The sequence below is a fragment of the Balaenoptera ricei genome, chromosome 19, assembly GCF_028023285.1.
Source record: "Balaenoptera ricei isolate mBalRic1 chromosome 19, mBalRic1.hap2, whole genome shotgun sequence".
NCBI lineage: Eukaryota > Metazoa > Chordata > Mammalia > Artiodactyla > Balaenopteridae > Balaenoptera > Balaenoptera ricei.
In genome coordinates this window covers 44,932,949-44,958,818 of record NC_082657.1, presented here as the reverse complement: position 1 = coordinate 44,958,818, position 25,870 = coordinate 44,932,949, and the positions used below count along the sequence as shown (strand labels likewise).

Sequence of the window (25,870 nt, the reverse complement as noted above, 5' to 3'; positions counted from 1 at the left end):
CTAGTGGGAAGCAGCCACAGCACAGGGAGATCAACTCCGTGCTTTATGACCACCTAGAGGGGCAGGATAGGGAGGGTGGGAGGGAGACACAAGAGGGAAGAGATATGGTAACATATGTATATATATAACTGATTCACTTTGTTATAAAGCAGAAACTAACACACCATTGTAAAGCAATTATACTCCAATAAAGATGTTAAAAATATATATATATAGACAAAAGCTTAATCAAGAAGTTGGGGGGAAATTTATACATTTACAAATACTCAAAAGACAAGACAAAAGAAGAATCAAAGGCCTTGTCCGCCAAGGAGCCGGAAAGAAAAAAATGTATTATATAATAAAATTTACTCCCAACAGGAAACCAAGTCACTACTATTTTATAGTCTCAACATATACCCACAACAAAAAAATTTTAAACAGAAGTAGAAAGCTGTAAGATACAAATAAAACAGAAACACAAGAAATACTAAAAACAATTAGGGTGTCCTCTATTATTAGTTCTGTACCATACTTCTGTGAATGTATAGTATCTTGCACACACCTAACAATTTGTGACAGTGACTATGCTATGCCAGAGTTCTGTAATACCAGAGTTTATCTAAAAAGTAGTAGGCTGGGGGCTTCCCTAGTGGCGCAGTGGTTAAGAATCCGCCTGCCAATGCAGGGGACATGGGTTTGAGCTCTGGTCCAGGAAGGTCCCACATGCCGCGGAGCAACGAAGCCCGTGTGCCACAACTACTGAGCCTGCGCTCTAGAGCCTGTGAGCCACAACAACTGAGCCCACAAGCCACAACTACTGAAGCCCACGCGCCTAGAGCCCATGCTCCGCAACAAAGTGTAGCCCCCGCTCACCTCAACTAGAGAAAGCCCACGCGCAGCAACGAAGACCCAACGCAGCCAAAAATATAATTAATTAATTAATTAAAAAAAAAAAAGAGAGAATCCGCCTTCTAATGCAGGGAATGCGGGTTTGATCCCTGGTCAGGGAACTAAGATGCCACATGCTTCGGGGCAACTAAGCCCATGTGCCACACTACTGAGCCCATGCTCTGGAACTAGAGAGAAGCCCACGTGCCGCAATGAAGATCCCGCGTGCTGCAACTAAGACCCAAAGCAGCCAAAAAAAAAAAAAAAAAAAAAAAGATACAGTGGCTCTTCCCCCCTCCATTAGGGTATGTTTTAAACTAGAAAGGCTGCTCTAAGTCTGGGTATAATCCCCCCCACCCCACCTACTGCACACAAAGCATCAAGATATCTATCTGCTCTTTTCTACAAAAGCCCTCACCCATCTAGGACATTTTAGGACTTTATTTCCTCCTTCCTTGTTGGGGAAGCTAGTGTATCACCTACCTCTTTCAAAATAAGAAACACAGGATTTAATTTCAGTGTGAAAAATGCTTAGAGCTATAGCTATATACGTGATAGGATTCTGAATAGATAAAAGTCTATGCACTCAAATTTACAATTAACTTGGCTCTCATTCAAAATCAGTTTACTCTTATTTTAGAAATAATTCAAACCATGGGGAATAAGAAGAGACATGAAGTATCAGAGGCAAACAGCTAAGGCCAACAAACAAGGAATAGGTTAGAAAGCTTAACATTCAGCAATAAGGAAGTATTCCAGTAATCTGAGGTAACACAGGGTATCTAACAAGAAAAATGTTCATAACATATAACATGAAAAAAGGTTACAAAAGAGGACACAGGATAGGATTCCAGCTTAGTTTAACAAAACAAAACAAAAAATACAACAAAACTAGACAAACAGCAATTCTGTTGAGATCCCCTACCTTAAGTCAGGCCGACATTATATCTTGCCTGGCCAAGTGCGATGGCCTCCTGACTAGTTTCCCTGCTTTCCCTCTTGCTCCATTACCACCCATATTTTACACAGTGGCCACAGATTTCTAAAATATAAATTCATTATCAGCAAGGAGACTTCCCTTCTGAAACCTCCCATGCTAAAACTCTTAGGCTGAAGTCTAAACCCTTTCACCGGGCCTACAGGGTCCTTCAAGGCCCTATCAGCAGATCTGCATCCAGCCTCATCCACTCTGCTCTAGTCGTTGCTTTCAGTATCCAGAACGTCCTGTTTCTTTTCTCTTGCCTCTGGGCCTTTGTACATGCCACTCCCTCTTCTAGAAATATATAAGCAGTTCAACTTTTATGAATTTATCCTACAGATACACTAGTACATGTGCCCAAAGAGCTGTACGCAAGAAGGATAATTATTGTAGCATCTTTCTCTAACAGCAAAAGATCGAAAACAACTCAAATGTCCGGAACAATGTGTATAGTATGCTACCATTTGTGTTTTTTAAAAAAAAGATACATAAACACATGTTTATATATATGTAGAATTTTCTCTGGAAGGATATATGAAAAATTGGTAATATTTATTACCTCTGGGGAAGAAAACTGAGGGATGAGAGGCAGGGGAAAGTTATTACTTTTCACTATTATCATTTTGTACTGTTTGAAATATTTCCTCTCATGTCCTTGTATTGAATGTGATAGTCACATAATACTTGCACAATTACATGTTGTTTTAAAAACTGTACCATATGTACATGCCCATTTACAAAAGTGGAGGAAAAAACCGAAAGGAAACACACCAAACTATTAATAGTGTTTACCTCTAGGGAAAAAAGTAAGAGGTTCGTTAGGTTCTAGTATAATTCTACAATTGTTAGACTCTACCAAAGAATGAAACTAAACATTACTCGAATGATACAAAAAAAGTTTAAGACCAAATTTAAGTAAGGAAAGTTTTAAGAATTGCCACTGCAACCTCAATTCCCTCTAACACTTGGGCAGATACATGGCTGCCAGTGCCCTCCACCTGCCTGCACTTTTGCAACTGTTCCTGCAAGGCTCTCAAGCCTAGCTTTACTAGGCAAAAATACTTTTATTATTTCTTTATACTTACTGGAAAGCTTCAGTACTACTTCCTATTGTACTGTATTCCTTTTGCCCTTTAAAAATTATACAATACAGATAATAGGAGAAAACTCTGATAAGCAAGAATATGAACTTATACATTTTACATAAACATGCTGGTTTATATCCACAGTCCCCTCCCCATATATACACGTATTTACTCTCACACGAAATCATATTGTGCATACTATTTGATAATCTGCTTTCTTTATGTAGCATATCTCAAATCCCTCTCCATTTCAATATATTTCTAGACATGATAAAATGGTTGCATGACATTCTATTACAGTTGTCCCTGGGTATCCACAGGAAATTGGTTCCAGGACACCTCTCAGTCTGGCCAGATACCCAAATCTGTGGATGCTCAAGTCCCTTATGTATAAAATGGCACAGTATAATGGTCCCTCTTTATCGAAGTTGGTTGAATCTGCAGATACAGAGGACTGTCTGTAAACAGGTGTATCATAATTTAATTAGTCCTCTATTGTTGAATATTGTTACTCCCAAATTTTGATAATTCTGAGAAAAAAAACCTATTTGCATTATAAAATAACTATGTTATAAAACTACAGAAAACCAAAAAAAGTCACCCCAAACCTAACCATCCTCACACTACTAGTTTATTTTGTTTTGACTAGTATTTTGATGCCTATCCATTTAGTCTTTTTTTCCTTGGCATTCATTCATTCAAACAAGCTCTTGCTATATGCCAGGTTATTACTGTTTGAGTTTTTCTTTACTTTTCTTCCATAACAATTTTTTGTACCATATTTTAATTTTTTTCTTCCAGTTTTACTTAGATGTAATTGATGTATAGCACTGTATAAGTTCAAGGTGTACAGCGTATGATTTGACTTACATATGTCATGAAATATTTACCACAGTAAGTTTAGTGTGGTAAACTTTCATACAAATATAAAATTAAAGAAGAAGAAAAAAATATTTTTCTCCATGATGAGACTCTTAGGATTTACTCTTAACTTTCATATGTAACATACAGCAGTGTTAATTATACTTATCACCTTGCACATATAAGCACCCTAAGTGCTTATGTATCTTATACATAAGTACTTATGTATCTTATAAATGGAAGTTTGTATCTTTTGACTGCCTTCATCCAATTCCCTGCCTACCCCTCCCCCCACCATGTACTATATTAAAAAACAAAACAAAAAAAACAAAAAAAACACAACTTCTCATAAGCATTTTGCTGGTTAATAGTCTTCCCAATCAGCTTTTTTTTAGTGGTTGTCGAACATCACTCCCAACATGGGATTTGATCCTGTTTACTTATCCGTTTGTCTACTGCTCAATATATTTTCCGATTAATTTCCTGATAAGTCCCACTTAAGCTCACTTAACTTTTGTACTCTCTGGTGGTCATCACTATTTGATTTAATGCAAAATATATACAATGACCAACTACTGCTAAAGTGTAAAGATCATCGCTTTACCCCTATGTAGCACATTATAGTTAGTTACAAACATATAGCTGACTCTCAAAGAACATGGGGTTTAGGGGAGAGCTGAACTTCCATGTAGTTTAAAATCCAAGTTTAATTTATAGTCAGCCCTCCATATACACCATACCCTCATTAGTGGATTCAGCCAACTGTGGGATGTAGTACCTTAGTATTTACTAGTACCGTAGTATTTACTACGGGGGAAAAAAAAAATCTGTGTGTAAGTGGACCAAGCAGTTCAAGCCCACATTGTTCAAGGGCCAACTGTACATATTTCCCCCTAACGATACTACATTTAACTGTCATAAGCCTCCAATAGAGTAGATATGTCATTTTACAAATGGGAAGGAAGGGACAAGGAAGTCACCCTTAATGAACTTGCCACAGCTATCAAGCTGCACGCTGGCTAAGCCTTGGTGCCCTAGTAAGATTAAAATCTAATTTTATGCTTCTTTTGTATTTCCTGATACACCTAGATCAGGGTCTCTCCTCCAGAAAGCCTTTCCCAACACCTTTCACTAACTTCTGTAACTGACCATCCTCCCTGCACCCTGAACACAGTTTTATCAGAGCACTGACAACACTTATTTATAGATCTCTTGCCCCATACTCTACTTAAGACCCTCAGGAAAAGGAACCTTTTCTTACTCATCTTGAAATCCCCAGTACCTAATGCACTCCCTGGCACAAAGTAGAAAGGCAAGTGTTCAAGGACGGAATGAGCACATTACAAGTGCTCAATAAATAAATATTGCAGGTATTTAGAGCACATCTAAGTATCTGAGTTGATCCAATTTACATCATTTCAGAGAAAGTCACATTTCAGTATATCTAGAACCAGTTAGGTTCAAATATAAAACCTGTATTCAAAGAGCAGGCATTATCAATACAGAAAATGTAATTCTTAAGTGCCATTTACATTAAGAGCAATACTCTAGTAACAATACTTAGAGATTGTAAAACACACAAAACAGTTAAGAATTGATGCTTTCAAATAATTATTTTAGGAGTCATAAGGTCTAAAGCTTAGGATTTAGCCATTTTATTATGACTCTGACTAACCTGAATGGGGGCGGGGAGGTGGGTACAAAAACCAGTATAAATTGTTAATTATGCTCGAGTTAATGTGACATTTGTTTTCAAAATTCTGTTTTATAGAATTTACAGTTTTAGACCTGATTTTGGTCACTGCTGCTGCTTTTCTTTTCAATTATAATTCTTATATCATTGGAATGGTCTTGATGACTTGGTCCAGCCATCTAGAACTGTCTACCAATCTGCACAGAGCTCTTGTGCATGTTGGGCATGTGTAGGAACATGCATACAAGCAAACAAGCTCCATTTAATACAATTTAACTTCTATAGTCCACAATAGATACTACAGGGGACAAAGTAAGGAGCTGGATGGTAGAGCTGTTACATAGCTCAAAAGTACTGCTTCTCAAATGTTTGCACTGTAGTACCTATACAAATAGGGCTTCCCACTCCCAAGCACTCATGCCCTATTTTGTTGAAGACCTGTGTTATCTTAGACAGTCATAGAGTTCACATTCTTCTCCTAAAATATATATTTGCTTTAATGTAAAAAAATTTGTAATTACTTACCAGTTAAATTACTTAACTCACCGCCCCCTCAGTGAGCACAATTGAAGCTCCAAGAAGATGGGTCATGTTTATCTTGTGGCGTCAAGTACCCCGGAATCATACCACTTTGTACCCTAAGGGTATTCATATCCCAGTTTGAGAACAAGGGATCTAAACAATTAAACTAGTCATAACACTTAAAAGTGACCAAAATGTTCTTACAACCCCATTCCCCAAACTCTTAAGGCTAGTTCTCTCAATAGCTTTTCAAATCAGTATTGTTTCTCTTTTCAGCAGCTCATTAGTATGCACTGTGTATCAACATTAAAAGAACCTGCAGGGCACAAGTTATTTCTGGAGCGACAGAATACTAGCACATACATCTTGTCCTTCATATCTATCGAGGTACCAAGCTGCCCACTTGGAAAACAGAGAGTTGAAGAAGGGAAGAGCTTTCACTCCTGTTCCCTTCCTCCTCTCTATTTGTCCAGGCACAGCTTGTAAGAAAAATCTTAATAGTCATTTAGATGATTCATTCATATAAGCTTATCTAATCTCAGCATTTGTAACCCTCACTTTTACACTCCTTTTCGCCATTACACGAGTGCAATTAAACTATTTTCACATTTTCTAGGGGATAAGAAAGATGTTTTTCCTGGTAGCCTGAGAAGAGGTAATTTTCACACCTAGAACCCTACTTTATTGTTAATGAAATCCCAAAGCCTAGTAGACTCTGACATTTATGAGAGGCCTGTTTCAAGTTCCCTATACTGTTCATTGTATTTCATAGCAGAAATTGTAGGCTAAAGTAAATTTTAAGTGACCCTTTCAAATGTTTTTTAAAAAATTATTTATAATGACTGTAACACTACGAAGCAAACATGGGTTATCAGCTAGGTTAAATCAAATTAAGTGAGACAATTTTTATCTAGGATACCAGCTTCCCCAATAATAGGATTCCATCTGTTCCTCATCAAAATTACAAATTGCCACAAGCCATGGACTTTTGAGGTCATTTGCCAAGAGTCAAAATATACATTTTGGAATGTATATTTGGGTTGAATGGAATGTACATTTGGAATGTATTTTGGGTTTCTACAGAAAAGCAGCCACCATATCCTTGTGTCTTTCTATGTACATACTCAGAATGGTACTTGATGCTTTATACACATTCTCATCAACTCCGAGAATAGTCTCTTTAATTGGTATTATCCTCACAAATAAGGACTGTAGGAGTAGAAAGGTTAAGTAATTTGCCCAGTGTCACCCAGCTAGTATACAACAGTGCACGCAGAGTTTCAAATGGAGTACTGCCTGAATATAAAGCTTGTATGCCCTCAATCACCCACTGTCCTGTATCTCCTATACCCAAGAATGATCCAGCAAATCCTCCAACCCCAGGAAGGTCTTATTACTCTTATTTTTAAGACCAAGAAATGGAAACAGCATTTACCTCTCCGTGGCTGCAAAGTCAGTTTGAGCAGGGAAGACAGAACTCAGCTCTCAAGCCTCTGGTCAGCAATCTGTCCACTACTGCATCTTGTTCTTTGGCCCCAGGTCTGTGATCATTCTAAAATAGAAGCACAAATCATTTTATGAACACCAAACACACACAAATGCAGATACAGTATGAAAAGCAAAATGAGGGCAAAAGGAAGACTAATAAAATTGGGAAACAATATACTTGCTAAAACGTCACATTACTAATTGACATGCTGTAAACGTCTATCAAGTCAATAATAAAACCTTCACTTATTTTTTTAAACATTTGCTAAATATATAAAGAACTAAAGATTTCTGATTATCAAAATAGCACCCCATTGTGACCCTGCAACCAAATAATGTAAATACAGTTAAACTACCAAAAAATTAATTCTTATAGATGCAGTAATACTCCTTTAACAGTTTATTTCCTTATCTTCAGCAAGTAGTGGTTTTACTGATTTAGTTTAAACCACAAGTAAAGACTGTATTTTTCATGTAATAAGGTAACTATGGGGCTTCCCTGGTGGCACAGTGGTTGCGAATCTGCCTGCCAATGCAGGGGACACAGGTTCGAGCCCTGGTCTGGGAAGATCCCACATGCCGCGGAGCAGCTGGGCCCGTGAGCCACAATTACTGAGCCTGCGCGCCTGGAGCCTGTGCTCCGCAACAAGAGAGGCCGCGATAGTGAGAGGCCCGCGCACCGCGATGAAGAGTGGCCCCCGCTTGCCACAACCAGAGAAAGCCCTCGCACAGAAACGAAGACCCAACACAGCCATAAATAAATTAAAAAAAAAAAAAGATTTACTTTCTTAAAAAAAAAAAAAAAAAAAGATAACTATGGGGGGAGATTTCACTACTGACCTTTGAAAATCCTAGAAGCACAGCAATGAAATATCTCTTTTCAGACAAATAATAAAATACTGTTAGGTCATACTGTTACTTGACAATTCTCTCCCTAAAATACAAATAAATGGACTGTCAAGCTTCAGGCAATGGTAGAGTGGTACTTAACTCCATGGTGGGGGGGTGGGGGGGAGAAACTCCCAAATGAAATGAAAGAGCTAAATTTAAGCATTTCCAAAGAATTTGGCATATGAGGTACAATTAAGAGGGAACCCATCTCATAACTAAAGCCCACAAAACTAAACTGATATAATACTTTACCAGATGAAGCTAAAGAAAAGTCTTCTCTGTTGAAAAGGCAATTTATAACAACCTAAGAAGAGAATTAGTGCATTTAGTCCACAAAACACTTTTGTATTGGAGTCCATATATTGGCACTAATATGCGTCAAAAGGAATGAAATTTTATGCCCCTGAAAATTGATGGGTGACTAAAAGTAAGATCAAGTGTGGAAAAATCACTATTCTTGAGGTATATGTTAGCAGTCTATATGCAATGCCACATCTTTGCATTCAAATACTAAACACTGAGAAAATGCACAAAGGTACTGCCAGGGAAGATCTGAAGACAACAACTAGAGAAAGTCTGGGGATGTTTAAAAAAAACAAATATGGTATACCAAATCTACACATTTAATTGTGAACCATGGTCTTCAAAGTTATACATTACTTGCCATTATTGTTCTTTCTAAACCTGTACACTCTTTCTCAAAGCATTAAGTTATGACAAATCCTACTTGTTTGAAGAGGGACCTAATTTTTGGCAAAAAAGCCTCTAGTCATCTGAAATCAAGATAGGTAAATAAGTTAGACAAATGGTCAACTAGGTTTCTGGTTTAAAAAAATGAAATAGAGCCTATAAAGTAGTTAATGTAGAGTGAATTTGATGCCAGTAGCATCCCTGAAGCAAAAAACCAGCCTCTAGAGGAACATTCTGCCAGCAGGCACCACTCTGCAAGGCTCTGCCTCAGGGCCCTAGTCAGCCACAGGTGGCTTCTGCCACTCCCAAGGAACTCCCCAAGCCACTCAGAGAAGTCCTTGGTGGGTGCCCTCATTTTTTCTATGTCCTTTAAAGCAAAATCCTGAAGCTCTTAGAATTTGAATGCATATTAAGGATAACTTTTATAGCTCCTAAATTTTAAGTTGGTTGAATGGATCCCTAAAGATAACTTTTACAGCTACTCTTTTTTTTTTAAATTATGTATTTATTTATTTATTTATTTTTGGCTGTGTTGGGTCTTCGTTTCTGTGCGTGGGCTTTCTCTAGTTGTGGCAAGTGGGGGCCACTCTTCATCGCGGTGCGCGGGCCTCTCACTATCGCGGCTTCTCTTGTTGCGGAGCACAAGCTTCAGACGCACAGGCTCAGTAGTTGTGGCTCACGGGCCCAGCTGCTCCACAGCATGTGGGATCTTCCCAGACCAGGGCTCGAACCCGTGTCCCCCGCATTGGCAGGCAGACTCTCAACCACTGCGCCACCAGGGAAGCCCTACAGCTACTCTTAAATAAGCAGTATTTCCCTATGTTTACCAGCTACTCTTAAATAAGCAATATTTTCCTAGGTAGGTAAACATTCCTGTTGTAATCTTCCTCATACTAGTGATTTAAGTTTCCTTGGGTAATCTTATGTCCTCAATTTATTCTCTCTGTAAACTTAGTTTTCCAATAAAAACAAAGGGGACTTCCCTGGTGGTCCAGTGGTTAAGACTCTTAGAAAAAAAAAAAAAAAAAGACTCTGTACTCCCAATGCAGGGGGCACAGGTTAGATCTCTGGGTTCTATCTCTGGTCAGGAAACTAAGATCCCGCATGGTGCACGGCGCAGCCAAAACAAACAAACAAAGTATGAATCCCGGCATACAGGAAATCTTAAAGGAGAGCAACTCTGTGGACAAGATCTATACCATTAAAACGACATAAACGGGACTTCCCTGGTGGCGCGGTGGTTAGGAGTCCACCTGCCAATGCAGGGGACACGGGTTCGAGCTCTGGTCCAGAAAGATCCCACATGCCATGGAGCAACTAAGCCCATGTGTCACAACTACTGAGCCCACACACCTAGAACCTGTGCTCCGCAACAAGAGAAGCCACCACAATGAGAAGCCTGCGCACCACAACGAAGAGTAGCCCTCGGTCACGACAACTAGAGAAAGCCCACGCACAGCAAGGAAGACCCAACACAGCCACACATATACACATACATACGTACATACATAAATAGAGTATTTAAAAAAAAAAAGACATAAACGATGTGTAAGACCAAGAAGCTGATGGCTGTACATGGCACAATTGAAATCAAGAAGCAAAACATGGTCTATGGAGTACAGTGCTACCGGGAAAACAAGCTTTCCTCCTGACTCTACAGACCCGCTGGATTTTAACCCGTGTGGACCTTACTTTAATAAGCAAAACATGCCACCTGCCATCCACAATTTCAAAAGGAAAGTAAAACTGAAAATTACAAGAATGCCAAAAAATTACACAAACGGACCAATATATTAGACAATTAAGCGTGGTTCTATTCTCAAGCCTGACACTCCATCAACACTACTGCATTTAGTTACTTAGGGCAACTTTATTATGGAGGAGAGGGAGAAAGAACATTTTTGTAGGGTTCAAAAAAGTAATGTTGAAAACACTCCCCTATGGAGGCATTTGCTGCAGAATTCTACAGATTGAGATTACACACAGTAGACCGGTCAATTTTGCTTAGCACCAGGCTGTTTTAATTTCCTCATAAACTTAACATAGCCTCCCCACTCCCCCTCCCCGCCCCGCTATTTAATCAAGACTTTCCTCTCTCCAAAGCAACCCCAGTTGATACATCAAGTGCTGCACGATATTGTATTAAGGTACTAGAATATTTGAGGGAAAAGAAAAAACTGGCAATTCGACAGGAAGCTTTTTAATGATGCAAGATAACTTAAGGACAAAATAAATTCAACATACATTCCCTGTTTAACTTCTTTTGCCACCTAAAGGGGACCTGGAATTTTAACTTTCCTATTTGATCTAAACTCAAAGAAAGCAGGAAGACGCTACATATGCGAATGTTTACTTATTGCTGAACTCAGGGCTGCAGGAAGTCAGCTACTAAAAAGTGGTTACATTACGCGTAGATATTTATAAACCAACTGCAACTAGTGACCCAGGATTCAATTACAACATCATCCCTCATATTTCAGCATATGGGCAAATTACCAGTGGAGTCAAGAATAAATTCATTCTGCCCTACTGGCGCTTTAGATCGGGTTGCACAATCCCGGGGCAAAACTGCCTTCGCCTAGCCCTAAAAGCATCAGGTACTAAATACTGTAGTAAGTTAACGTCAGGACGTTTTAAAGCGAGACGGAAACTCAAGAGTTGCCTGAACCAATTTAGCCAGCCCATAATCCCGAATTCAGGAATTTGTCACGTCACTTGAGATCAGAATGAAATTAAGTTTTGATCCCTTTGAGATCTCTTAGCGCACAAAGTCAGGCTCCTATCACTGCAAGGGGAATCCGACCCTGGCTCGAGAAAAACTTGTGGAACTCGTGTCCTTTCCGCCCACCGTGGGGGGGCCGCACCGGTCGGATCGGGCGAGGAGCCCGGGCGCTAGTTTGGGGGCGCAGCGGGGCCCGGCGGGGGCGGCGAGCGCGCGTCCCCCCGCCCGCTCAGGCGGCGTCGAGGCGCGAGCAGCTCAGCCAGCCTTGCAGAGGGAGCTCTCGGCAGCTCTGGGGTCCCTCTACTCGCAGCCGCAGCAGCGCCGCCTGCGCCACTCGGTGGAGACGGACACCAGCGGCGGCGACGCGCGGACTGGGAGCGACCGCGGAGCAGCCGGGCGGCGGGGGACGCTCGCAAGGCCGCAGGGTAGGTTCCGGGACTGGGCAGGCTGGAGGATGGGCAGCCCGAGAGGCGTCGGCAAGGGCCCGACACCCATACTGCATGGAGACCTGGCTGCGCGCGCGGTGGCTGGGTGTCGACACTTGAGCGAGGCGGGCGCGGAAGCCGGGGAGCGGAGATCGCCTCTCGGCTGAGGCCACCCATGGCGGGAGGGGCGGAGGGCAGAGGGCGGGCCGCGGCCGGGTGATCGGTCGGGCCAAGAGCCGGCCTCGAGGGCAGAGACAAAGGAAGGAAAATGGAGTCGCCAGTGCGCGGGCCTCTGTCGCTGCCACCGCCGGAGGCCTAGCGCGCCGTAGGAGGGAGGCCTAGCGAGCGAGCGGGCGGGCGGGCGAGCGGGCAGGCGGGCGGGCGCGGTGGGGGCGGGGGGGCGCCCGGGCCGCGGCGGCGACGGGCAATGGCGGCGGCCGCGCCGCAGCAGGGACGGTAGAGGGAGACAAACACCCCCCGGCGGCGGCGCTGGCGCCGGGCTACAGCCAGCGCCGACCGGAGCGGCCCCATCGTGACACCTAGAGGCGGCCCGCGAAACCTCCTCCACCCGGGGCCCCCTTACCTCCGCGCCACACCCCCCGCAGCGCTCGCTCCGCCGCCGCTCCACCGCTCCGGCCACCCGGCGTCCCCAGGCAGCTCCACGCACCCGCACCGGCTACCGCCGCCGCCGCTGCCGCCAAAGAAGCAGCTCCGCGCACGGTTTAATCGCTCCACAGACTCGGACACAAAATGGCGGCGGCGCGGTGCAGTGCGCCTGCGTCGGCGCTGCCGGGGCCGCGGGTGCTGATAAGGGAAGGGACGGGTGGGGGGGCCGGTCGGGCGACGAGTGGAGGGCGGGGGAGGAAAGGTGAGGGGAGGGGTTGGCGCAGGGCAGCATGGGAGGCGGCCCCGGGCGCCAACTTTCAAAAGCGGGCGCGATGGCGTCACGGGACGCGCTGCGGGTCGCGTCACGCCGCACGCGCCCTCGACCGGTCGCGCGTGGGTTTTTAGGGAGCCCGACGTCCGGGCTCCCGCTGGGTGGGGCTTCCTGGGCGGAGGCAGTCGCCTCTGGGCGGTCCAGGATCCCGGCCCGGTTGACCTGGTTCCTTAGCTGCAGTCACCCGCTCTGAATCCGTAAGGGAGGGGGTGGGGGGGAGGGTGTTTGGAGGAAGCGCGCGCGGGTCTAGGCGGTGGGGCTGAGGCGGTTCTTGGGTGGGGCCCCGCCTGGGGCCCCGCCCCAGTCTCCGCCCTACCAGGGCCGGACCCGCCCTCCGAGCGCCGCACCGCAGCCCGCCACCGGGTAAGGCCGGGCGGGTCCCTTCTCACTCCCGGCTGCTCAGAAACATTCCAGCGCCTGCGAGCCACGGCGAGCAGGGCTGTCCTTGCCCAGCGGTTTTGGGGGATCTCTCCGCCCTACAAGAGGGCCTCCTAATACCGGGTGTGAGAGAAGAGGGCGAGGGCTTTCTGGTGTGCCCAGGCCATCTCAGCCCGGAGAGGCCAGAAGAAGGCCAGACTTGATGCTTTTACACGATCATAGCAGTCTTTTGCCAAAAGGACTTTATGTATTTGGAGCGGCGTAATTGTGTATTTTAAAACCTACATTTCTTGTTTTTGCCCGAGAGCTGTTAAGCTCTCTGTGGGCGGGGTCCTTCAGCCCCTCACAGTGCGGTCGCCCCTCCCCCTCCCTGAGATGCACCTGCGGACTCTACCCAACCAGCAGTAAAATTCCCTGAAGACTGACTGGAAGATGTTCTGGTGGCTCAGGGAGGACAGTCTTTGATACTTATGGGAATCTAACTCAGGACTGTATTCTCAACTCCCTTACCTTAGATCACGGAGAACAAACTGACCCATCAAGTGGGCAGCTTCTGCTCCATTGAGCTGATTGTTCCATTATGAGAATGTTAGCCCAATGTTGACAGATATTTTGTTTTTTTCTTTTTAAAGGAAATCTGGGGGGGGGCGGGGTTTGTGTAACATCTTCAGGTGTTGGCAACTAAGTCAGATGTTTTAAAACTGCATGAGCTGATTAAGCCGCACGTGGGGGCTGTCAGTTGATAAGACCTCTGACTTGGAGGAAAGAGTGAAGAGAAGTTCCAAGGCCAAATCCTAGGCACTCCAGCATTTAGAGATAGGGTAATGGAGAAGGAGACTGAGAAGGAACAGCCAGGAAGACAGAAGGAAATCCACAGAGTGTTGAATTTGGAATCCAAGGGCAGCGAAGGGTTCAGGTAGGAGGGGAATGGTCAACTGTGTTTAGTGCTGCTGAGAGGTAAACTTGGGCCAGAAACATGGCTATATTGAATTGGTCACCTTGGAAGATGAGATTATCATTGGTGACTTTGGCTTGATTCATGTTGGTAAATCAGAGGTGTGGACCTGACTAGAATGGGTTGAAGAGTGAACAGGAAAGTGAGGAAATAGAGACAGCACACATAGGCAACATGAGAGAAGCTTAGCTGCGAAGGGAGCAAAGAAATTCAGGGATAAATGTGGAAGGATATGGGGTTAAGGGAGGGTGAAAGAATTCTAGAGCATGTTTTAAAATATGAAAGGGTTCTAGAGCATGTTTATTTGTCATTGGGAGTGATACAGGAGAGCGAAGCCTTGCTTGACTTTTTTTTTTTTTTTGCTGCGCCATAGGGCTTGCAGGATCTTAGTTCCCTGACCAGGGATCGAACCCAGGCCCACAGGAGTGAAAGCGCTTAACCACTGGACTGCCAGGGAATTCCCTTGCTTGACTTAAATCAGGGTGAAATTCATGGGAGGATATAAGGAAACTGGTAGGATTGACCTTGGATAGGAACAGGATGCTTCCACTGTGGAAATTAGGGTAACAAGGGTGAAGATGGGTGCAAATGCAGGGGAGAGAGAAAGCAAGCTTGCAGTTTTCCTAGTGGGACTGCCTTGGTGGTATCGGGTACCCATTTGAAGTTTGTGATCATGAGTTTAAAGTTAAACCAGTTGGCCCAGTATGCGGTTTTTCTCTAAGCAACATTCAACTGCTTGGGTACAGACATGAAGAAAAGGGATAATTTGGTTTCTCAGCACCAACACCCTAGTTTTCTGATTTCTAGTAATAGGTACTTGCCTTATGTGATTATTTACTATTCTAGAAATGTGTGAAGTATCTGGAAAATTTACATGTGACCCCTTTTTCTAGAAACCAAGTTATTCCAGTAGTCTCTTATGTACACCTGAGGACTCAAGCATAAAGAAAAGGCAAACTTAGAGAAAAATTACCAGACACCTCTGGAATATTTGCATTTTTGCATTTTTTTCAGCCCTCCACTCCAAACAGCTCCTGGTATACTTAGGAACTATGTACTGGAAACAAAGCTGACTTACACTTTAATGCTTAGCTTCTTTTCTTTCTGGTATCTTTAATAATCTGACTAATTCGCTTTCTCTAAGACCTTGCCTCAAACCATCTTATCTTTAAGCTTCAAGAGTGTCTTCTAGGACTTCCCTGGTGGCGCAGTGGTTAAGAATCTGCCTGCCAATGCAGGGACATGGGTTTAAGCCTTGGTCCGGGAAGATCCTACATGCCGCGGAGCAGCTAAGCTCGTGCGCCACAACTACTCAGCCTGCGCTCTAGAGCCCGCGAGCCACAACTGCTGAAGCCGGCACACCTAGAGCCCGTGCTCCGCAACAAAGAGAAGCCACCGCAATGAGAAGCCCACGCACCGCAATGAAGAGTAGCCCCCGCTCACGACAACTAGAGGAAGCCCGCGTGCAGCAACAAAGGCCCAACACAGCCAAAAATAAAAATAAATAAATACATAAATTTATTTTTAAAAAAAAGAATGTCTTCTTTTTTTATGTTTATTTTTTATTTATTTTTTTTCTTATTAGTCATCCATTTTATCCACATCAGTGTATACATGTCAATCCCAATCTCCCAATTCATCACCCCACAACCTCCCTCCCCACCCGCTTTCCCCCCTTGGTGTCCATATGTTTTTTCTCTACTTCTGTGTCTCCATTTCTGCTCGGCGAACTGGTTCATCTGTACCATTTTCTAGGTTCCACATATATACGTTAATATACGATATTTGTTTTCTCTTTCTGACTTACTTCACTCTGTGTGACAGTCTCTAGATCCATCCACGTCTCTACAAATGACCCAATTTCGTTCCTTTTTATGGCTGAGTAATATTCCATTGTATATATGTACCACATCTTCTTTATCCATTCATCTGTCGATGGGCATTTAGGTTGCTTCCATGACCTGGCTATTGTAAATAGTGCTGCAATGAACATTGCGGTGCGTGTGTCTTTTTGAATTATGGTTTTCTCTGGGTATATGCCCAGTAGTGGGATTGCTGGGTCATATGGTAATTCTATTTTTAGTTCTTTAAGGAAACTCCATACTGTTCTCCATAGTGGCTGTATCAATTTACATTCCCATGAACAGTGCAAGAGGGTTCCCTTTTCTCCACACCTCTAAAGCATTCATGTGGATAAATATAAGGCAATGTATTTATTGATTGATTTATTTAGTTTGGCTGCTCCCAGTCTTAGTTGCGGCATGCAGGATCTTTTTTAGTTGTGGCATGCGGACTCTTAGTTGTGGCATGCATACAGGATCTAGTTCCCCAACCAGGGATGGAATCCGGGTCCCGTGCATTGGGAGCGCAGAGTCTTACCCACTGGACCACCAAGGAAGTCCAAGGCAATGTATTTAGATGGCAAAAACCCTCAATTGTATTTACAATTATATTTACAACTGCTAAGGTCTGAATATTTGTGTCCTCCCCAAAATTCATATGTTGAAATCCTAATGCTAGATGTGATGGTATTAGTAAGTGGGGCCTTTGGGAGGTGCTTAAGTCCTGAGGGCGGAACCCTCATAAATGGGGCTAGTGCCTTATAAAAGAAGTTTCATAGAGCTCCTAGCCCCTTCCACCATGTAAGGACATGGCAAGAAGGCACAGCTATGAACCAGGAAAAGGGCCTTCACCAGAATATGACCATGTTGGTGCCTTGACCTCAGATTTTCCAGCCTCCAGAACTGTGAACAGTAAACATCTGCTGTTTATAAGCCACCTAGTCAGTGGTATTTTGTTATAGCAGCCTGAATGGACTAAGACAACTACTATATTTATATTATATCAACTATAATTACAACTATATGACCTCTGAGGCATCAGTTAGAAGCCAGGAATGGGGTCCAAGTGGCCTTGGAGTGGGCTCTCTGAAGACAAAGATTCCCATATGCTTCTCTTACATGGCTGAGAAAATGCTGAGGATCACTAGGAAGGAACAAAAGGAAATGTTTTCTTCTTGCAGGAAATGGTGATGTGTCCTACTTCATGAAATTGGCCCCAAAGACCAAGAAACGGAAAGCCAAACCAACAGGATAGGCTGTTTCATGCTGGACAGAAACAAGGTGAGAAGGAAAAGTAATATGATGAGAGCCTGTGGAACAGTTGGGATGATAAAAATAAGGACAGGTTTGTTCCCTGCAGTACTATCCCAGACTGCGTCACCAACGAGAACTGTGGTGACTTAAAAGCACCAAGTGATTTAAGGAAGTGTTCTTCCCATGGACTGTCTCAGGTTTGTAGTTCACAGGAGTTCAGGGCATTATCAGCAGAAGGCTGTCAGCTTACCACATAGCACTGGTGAAGTCACCACGTTCTAGGATCTGGCCCTCAGCCTCGAGAGTGGATTCCTTCCTTAGGGACTCATCAGGTGCACAGGAGCTTGATGGATAAGCCAAGTGACTAACTGGGAAGTGGACTGGTGCTCACATGCTGGCAAAAGGCATATTCTGTCCCTATAGGAGAGCCTCCTGGGAAGCCATATTACTAGAAAGCTTTGGTAAGCAGTTCATTAGGTTGAGATGTAATTTATATAACTTAAGTGTTTAATATCATCCTCTCTGATGCTGGAGTCAGATTGTCTGGCATTTGAATATTGTCTTGGCTCCTTATTAGCTGTGTGATCTTGGGTGAATTAGTAACAACTCAACTGCAGGTTTCTTCTCCATAAGATGGGATGATAATTGTACTTTACTAAGGACTGAATGAGAAAATGCAAGTAAAACTTTAGGCATAGTTCTAGGCACCAGTAATCATATAATAAATGTAAACGATCATTATTATTTCTTTTATTTTTATGCTTCTTAGTAACCTACCCTCACTCCCAAATCTACCTTCTGATGGACATGGTCTTTCTAGATTAATTAATAGAATTACTTAACTGACTAAGTGTTCCTTGGCCTGGAAGCCATTCTTTCTAAGAAAAGTGTACTTTGTGCTGTAATTCTCAGGAGAACAATTCTATTTCCAACATCTTCCTTAGCTCCCACTATTGCCCCCAGGTAAAGCTTGCAATAATCTTGATCATTTATGTGTTTTTTGGAACTCATTAAGCAAGAGAATCAACAAATGGAAGAGAGATGTGCTGATTTTCTAAGTAACAATGGGCAAGACTCTTCCTGCCCACTTTGGGGGTAAGACCTAAAGCTACACCTGAACACTCCCATTTCTCTGTGTCTGTTGAGGACATGTGTGAGATATATTCCAATTCAGCAAAGATTTATTGAGTACCAGCTGTGTTCAGCTCCCTTTCTAGGCACTGGGGATACAAAGATGACCCAAGATGTGTTTCCTGCCCTTAAACTCAAAATTTAGAAAACAAAACCAAAAAACAATTAATGCATTAATTGTTATAATGAGAAGAAATGAACTCATAGATAAAGGAGCAAATCATTCCCCAGGAGTATCTCATTTCAACTGGGTGTTAAAGGATCAGAAGGCATTAACGAGGCAAAGGTGTGTAAGGTGAAGAGCCATAATCAAGGACATAAAAGGGTAGAAGAGTGTTGGGGGGACAGCAAGTCATCCCATACTTTTGAACTAGGGTGTAGTGATACTAAACCTTATAAGATGTTTGGAAAGCTTTCAATGTCAGCTGCCAAGGCCAACCACTTTCTCCTAAATTTAAAGACCTGCCCTTCTACATCATCTCCTACCCAGACCACAGGAATTTTTTTCCTTATTGATGTCTGCTTTCTTCAGACCCCTGTAAAAACCCTGTTTATTTTTTACCTCTCAGCTCAAACTACTGCTCTCTAAAGTCTAAAGAAGGACTTTGCCTGGGCCTACATCTCACATTTGAGAAGTAGGTCACTTTTGTTCTCTGTGCTCTTACCTGCATTTTTCAGGTATGCATTGATCACCCTTAAATATTCCGTCTAATCTTTACACTTTTCACTTTGCAAAACACCTTCATGCCTGCCCTTTCAACTGATGTTCACAGTTCTTTTTGAAGAGCCAGCCACAGTTTTGTCCTAAGCTCTAGAAATGAAGTGACTTGCTCAGAGTCGTCCAGTAACTTGGCAAAACCAGAATGAGTACTCAGATCTTCCAGCCCCACCCTCTCTCTTCCTGTTCTTTCACTGGCTGCTCAGGGCTTCTCACTGTTAGGTAGCATTTCCATTTTTATAGGGATCCTCTGGACATGATGCTTTAGCTCAGGGGCTGCTTGGGAGGGGGAAGAGGAAGGGAGGTCTATCAGGCAGGCTCTGGGCCTCTCTGCTCCCTCATTTTCTCCCCCTTCTCCGAATTTTATGTGATTTGTTTAAGGGTAAAAAGGTGTCTGCCCTCTAATGCAAGTTGGACACTATTGCCTTAACCCAAAGGAAGAGGTTTTTTTTAAAACATTATTTTATTTTATTTTATTATTTATTTTATTTTGGGGGTGCGCACCATGCAGCATGTAGGATCTTAGTTCTCTGACAAAGGATTGAACCTGTGCCCCCTGCATTGGAAGCGCGGAGTCTTAACCATTGGACTGCCTGGGAAGTCCCAGGAAGGGCTTTAATGGGAGAAATTCCAGCCACTTGGAAAGCAGATAGCAGAGGTATTTGGAATCATAACTTATTAATCTGTAACCTGAATAACTGCTCAATGCCCAGGTCTATGCTCAAGGCTAGGGTAATACTGGAGAGAGATGATGTCCCTAGCCCTCAAGGGCCTTATGTTTTGTCTTATATTAGTCTGGAGACACTAAACCTCGAGCATTAGTAGGTAAAAGTCAAGGATGGAGAAGCAAGTAAAAGGCATGGGCTGCATGTGTGGGAGGAACAGATTGGTCACTGGATATCAGTAAAGCAAGGAGGACTCTCAAAGTTCTGCCTCTTGCCTACACCCTTCTTTTCTTGCCCAGATCTACGTATCTAGCTTCTTTCTGGACACTTCCTCCTGGATGGCTCCCAGGCCACCCTTATGAGCCTTGTCACTCTCCTCCCAATTTGCTTCTCTAGGGCTCCCCCTTTTCAGTGAAAGATGCCACAACCCATCCACCACACAGGCCAGAAACCTGAGCTTCATTTTCTCATCTCCCACATCCCATCAATCTCCAAATCCTGTCCATTCTACCTTCAGAACATCTCTTCACTCTAACCTCCTCTCTGTGTCCACTGCCTCCATCCTGGCTCGGGCACCGTCACTTTGACCACAGCAGCAGACTCCTCACTCCCCCCCGGTTCCTCCCTCCACACAACTGCCAAAGCGACCTTTCCAAAGCACAGATGTGATCACAAAATTCCCCTGCTTCAAGCCCATGGATGACTCCCCAGTGTCCTGGGGGTAAATCCCAAACTCCTCAGCCACTCCACAAGCCCCTTTCTAACTGCCCCCTCTGGCCCCTGTGGATGCAACTTGCTTGCCGCCTCCACTGGTCTGATCTCAGTTCTCCCTCCCTATATTGTCCCCTGCTCAGGCTTCCATTCCATTCCTTATTTGAGATCCCCGTGGTAAAAGTGCATTTTTAAAATAATTAATTAATTAATTTATATTTTGGCTGCATTGGGTCTTCGTTGCTGCACACGGGCTTTCTCTAGTTGCAGCGAGCGGGGCTACTCTCTGTTGCGGTGCGCGGGCTTCTCATCGCGGTGGCTTCTCTTGCTGCGGAGCACGGGCTCTAGGCGCGCGGGCTTCAGTAGTTGTGTCACGCGGACTCTAGAGCACAGGCTCAGTAGTTATGGCGCACGGGCTTAGTTGCTCCACAGCATGTGGGATCTTCCTGGACAAGGGCTCTAACCGTGTCCCCTGCATTGGCAGGCGGATTTTTAACCACTGCGCTACCAGGGAAGTCCCAGTAAAAGTGCGTTCTAAAGAGCTGTTTCATGGGGGACTCTGGGGGGTATTTTGAGTATCCAGGCTTTTTCTGCATTAAACATACACTGTCCTTTCATGTTCAAAATGTTTTCAGATCGTGTTAAGTTTTAGCGGTATTCATCAAAAGCTATTTCTTGACCCACTTTTGCTGGAGACAGTAAAGGCAGATGCAGCCTGATCAAATAGAGAACTGCCTGGAGCACGTGTTTAAAATACAGATTCCCTGGTCTCCGAATTTGAATCTCCATGGAAGTTCTCAGGTGAATCTTACAATTGGGTAAGTTGGAAAGACCTAACCTGATTTCATTTATAAGAAACATCCAGGGACTTCCCTAGCGGTCCAGTGGTTAAGAGTCCACGCTTCCACTGCAAGGGGTGCGGGTTCGATCCCTGGTCGGGGAACTAAGATCCCACATGCTGCGTGGTGCGGCCAAAAAAAAAAAAAAAAAAGAAATGTCAGAATAGGCAAATCTATAGGATCTGTGGTTATAGTAGATTAGTGGTTGCCTCGGGGGCTGGGGGCCGGGAAAGGGAAGGGGATGTAGAGTTCCCAGGGATGATACCTAAGGAGTGCCGAGTTTCTTTTGGGGTTGATGAAATCTCTAAAATTGATTGTGATGATTGTACAACTCTGTAAATACACTAAAAGCCACTACTGAATTGTACATTTTAAATGGGTGAATTGCATGGTACATGGACTAAATCTCAATAAAGCTGTTTAAAAACAAAACAAAACACTTGGACCGAGCTCTACAAGCAAGGCACCAATCATCTTTTGCAGACTTGGGTGGTACCTGTTACCTAGTAGACTGGTCAGAAAATACTTGTGGATGTATATATTGGAGGGTACAAAGTAAATGAGCGATTGCAATGGGGTGTGATTCCCCTAGTACTGTACTAGGGGAAATGCATGCTTCTGTGACAGGAGCCCAGTGGAAGGGAAGCTTCATGAAGAAATTTGTGATGTCTAGGTTGAAGCCTATCAGGTAACCAGGCATTAGCAAGGCAAGATGAGGAGTGGGAAGAGTGTACCACAGAGGGGCAAGCAAGCCCTGCAGGTGGTTTGGTGAGGTCCAGTGCAGACTGAGGCCCCAGAAGTGAGGCTGGAGAGAGGAACACACTTAAAAGCCTTCGTGAGCCAGGTTGAGGGGGCTGGAATTTTCCCTAAGAGAAAGAGAAACTGTAGTGGTGGGTTTATGTTTTTAGAAATCACTTTGCACCATGGAGAATGGACGGAAGAAGGGCAAGATCAGAGGCAGGGAGCCTGTGAGGGGGCAGTTTTAGTGTTTAGGAGAGAGGTCAACATGTCCTGAAACTGAGTGGTGCCAATGGGGATAAAGAGAAGCAGACAGAATTTAGAAATATTTAGGGCATTTAATTGAGAAGATTCTGATGGCTGGAAGAGGGGACAGGGAAAGAGTCAAGGGTGAGGCCCAGTTGTGTGGCTTGAGTACCTGAGTACTTTCTCCAGAAGTTCTGGAGGAGAAACAGGTTTTGAGATAAGTTTGATTTTGAGAATGCTGTTCAAAAGGTGTCCAGTCAGCAGTTGGATATGGGGGTCGGGAGGTGAGAGAGCCGTGTGAATCACTGGCATACAGCCTCAGCATATAGATGGAAGCCAGAGAAATGGATGAGGTGGTTCAGGGAGTGCGTTTCAAAAGAGAGGAGAAAAGGGCCTAGAATGGAATCCTGTGGAGTGATGTTTATAAGAGGATGCCTGAGGAGGAGGTGGAGGAGAAAGTTGTAAGGAGATTCAGAGGAAATAGCTAGAAACGTTGGTGTTAGCATGGCAATTCATCTGCTTATTCAGCTGCTCCAAGTCAGTACTTATTGAAGATCCATATGCCCTGGGTGTCTTCAGAGATAAGTGAGACGTGACCATTGACATTAAACTTAAACTGTGACCCCATTGCACACCCCACTGCAGCCTTCTGAAACAAGAGGCCCCTTCTCGCAGGTCAATGACAGTCTTCTTTTCCAAATGATAGATGTTCTTCCTGAGCTGTTTGTATAGGCCCGGGAGTCCTTCCCAAGCTCACCCTTCGGTATTACGTAGGCCCAGAAGAGCCAGGTCTGGCAGCCAAGCCAAGAGCCTTCTGTCCATGGATGATGGATGGCCTAAATAGGGCACTCCAGGGCTGTTTGGGGTTGGGGGGAGCATGTCATATGCCTAGGGTTCAGCAGATTGTACCCACACACCAGGCAGGAGCACACAAGGAAGTCACCCCCGCTCTGTAGGCGAGACAAAGAAGCAGTTCTCTTCCCACGTGCCAACCCATCTGCTTCTTTGCATTTACCAACATGCCTTTTTTTTTTTTTTCTTCTTTTTTTTGGTTCTCTGCAGCTTTGAATACATGAGGAAGAAGAGCGGGAGACTGGAGGAAAGGTAAGGTTAGAAGAGGGCAAAAGGAAAAGAGGGGAGTCGGGGGAGCCTCCAAGGACCACCAACACAATAAATTGTATTCTGGACTACCTCAGCCTGGTCCCTTTTTTTGCAGTGCATGCTTATTAGTTTCTTCTGGGGAGACCCCCAACGATGGTGGCCAAGGCATGGCTGTGGCCTTGATGGACCTGATTGATGGGGTGCTTCTCAGTGTGTCACAGAACTTGGAGGCCCACTTCCTTCTGTCCCCTCAAGAGGCTGGCACAGGCTCCACAGGACAGCTGGGGACAGGCTTTCCCTGCTCTGGTGCATTTGACTCCCGATGGTGTCATCAACCTCCCATCACTGGAGGCAGCAGGCTCTCAATTGTCCAGAGTCGCGGGAGTGAGTGCCTCCCCAAACCTGTGTGACAGCGGGGTAGATGGGAGGTGTGCTGGGAGGAGCTTCGCCCTGTGGGAAGACCTGTGAGGCCATGTGTGTTGGGGGACGGCAGGGTGTACAGGAGGGAGGACAAGGGCTCTCCCTGCCCCCCACCATCTCACAGACATGGGCCTGAGCCAGGGTATAGGAGGCCATCCAGCCTGACTTCAAGTCACTGATGGAGAGGGGTTGAGTGGCTGTCTTGGGGTTGGTTTACACTGTTCTGAGCTGGGTAGGGTTAGTGGGGCAAAGGCCCGAGGCTCTTTTTGTCTTGGCCTTGACAGTCCTTCAGCTGTACCTCACAGTGCCCTAATTCTAGCTCCTGCCCACTCTGACCTTCATATCCACCCTCACCTAGAGCTGAATACGAGGCTCGGGATTCAGGACTCTCCTTGTAGAGGACAGAGTTAGGTACCTTATGTCTTCCCAGAATTGGAATGCAGAGATGTAGAGCCACTCAGATTTCCAATGACAGTCCCGGTTGACCCCTGGCTGGGACATTTTCCCATCCTACACTTCTTGCCCAGGCCCCGTCTCCTCCTGTGGGTTAAGCCATGAGCTTGTGCCAGTCCAGTCACCCCCGCCTGCACTTTCGCAGGACCTGGTCAGCCAGTGTTCACTTCCTCTTTCCCCGCCACACAGGCCACGCTTTGGATGTCAGTGGACAGTCCTGCCCTACTAGGGGACCTCTTGTGGGGCCTCAGGCCTGAGGGGCTCCTAGGGGTGGTTCTGGGACAGCAACCCTGCTGCAGGGGCCCCTGCGGCAGGCCCAGGCTGTGGCTGGCTTTGGGTGCTGGCTTGGTCTCTATCGTTTGTTTGCCTTCCCCTCCCCTACCACTCCAGCCGACCACCCCAAAACTGAGCTACACTATCCCTCCCATGCCGCCCGTCACAGTCACAGAGGGAGCACCGCGCTGTGCCGATGCGCTGAGGGCTGTCAGCCTGCCCCCACCCAACTGGAATGAGCCACCTGCATCCGCACACAGGTGTTTCCTGTGCTCCTTCCTGTTACCGTTTTTTTTTCTGCTCAGCTTGGCTTCCCCAGCAGGTGGTTAAGGGCCCGGCCAAACCTCTTCATACACAGCTCTAAAACACAGGGGGGGCAGGGCTCTCTGGGGATCTGGGTCACCCCCCCCAGGGGGGACTGTTGGCATCTCATTGGCTCTACCTGAGTGCAGGGACAGACTCCCCCCAGGGTGTCACGCTGCTGTGCTACAGCCACAGGTACTGGGACGCCAGAGTGGGCTCGGAGTGGGGAAGCCCCTGCCCTTACACTGTCTCCATTGAAAGCTCTGGAGGGAGAGGGGAAGGGTGGAAGACCTGTTTCTCCAGCCTTGAGTGTGGGCCTCCCTCGGGCCCTCCTTAGAACAGGCCTGCCATGCTGAAGTCCCCCCCTACCCTCAGGTTCCTCCCATTGAACACTTAACTTTCTGGGGTTAATAAACTCACGTGAGCCCTCTCCCTGGAGCCCTCTTTCCTGAAGCAGCACAAGTCTACCAGATGTGGGGAGGTCACAGGGTTTAGTCAGGTTTGTTATTACAGAGAGGAGGTGGCTCAGGGAGAGGAGGGACTTTCTGTTTAGAGTCACAGAGCAGCCATCCGGGTCTCCTGCCTCCCAGGCCCCAGCTCTTCGCCTCTGCAAGAATCTCCTCACAACTACCCAGCGCTCAAGGAGCTCCTTGTGCTCAGCGCCTTCTGTAGGAAGCTGCC

The 25,870-nt window shown here is 45.2% G+C and overlaps 1 protein-coding gene and 1 long non-coding RNA gene across 4 annotated transcripts in view; both read right to left on the bottom strand.

The window, feature by feature from the left end:
• Positions 1 to 13,005, bottom strand: part of CTCF (CCCTC-binding factor) — a 49,504-nt gene extending 36,499 nt beyond the window's left edge. Inside the window, exons 1-3 of one of the 3 annotated variants that reach the window (XM_059905146.1) lie at positions 12,810 to 13,005; positions 7,446 to 7,562; positions 6,014 to 6,126 (exon numbers count right to left, since the gene is read on the bottom strand). The gene's annotated coding sequence lies outside the window, so the exon portion shown is untranslated. The remainder of the gene's footprint in view (positions 1 to 6,013; positions 6,127 to 7,445; positions 7,563 to 12,809) is intronic. The other 2 variants (XM_059905144.1, XM_059905145.1) reach the window with 2 other exon arrangements.
• Positions 13,006 to 22,708: 9,703 nt separating this feature from the next.
• Positions 22,709 to 24,735, bottom strand: LOC132353741 (uncharacterized). Its single transcript, XR_009499080.1, has 2 exons — positions 24,576 to 24,735; positions 22,709 to 24,142 (listed from the first exon to the last, which is right to left on the bottom strand). It is a non-coding gene; the product is annotated as an uncharacterized LOC132353741 (long non-coding RNA).
• Between the last annotated feature and the right edge of the window lie 1,135 nt (positions 24,736 to 25,870).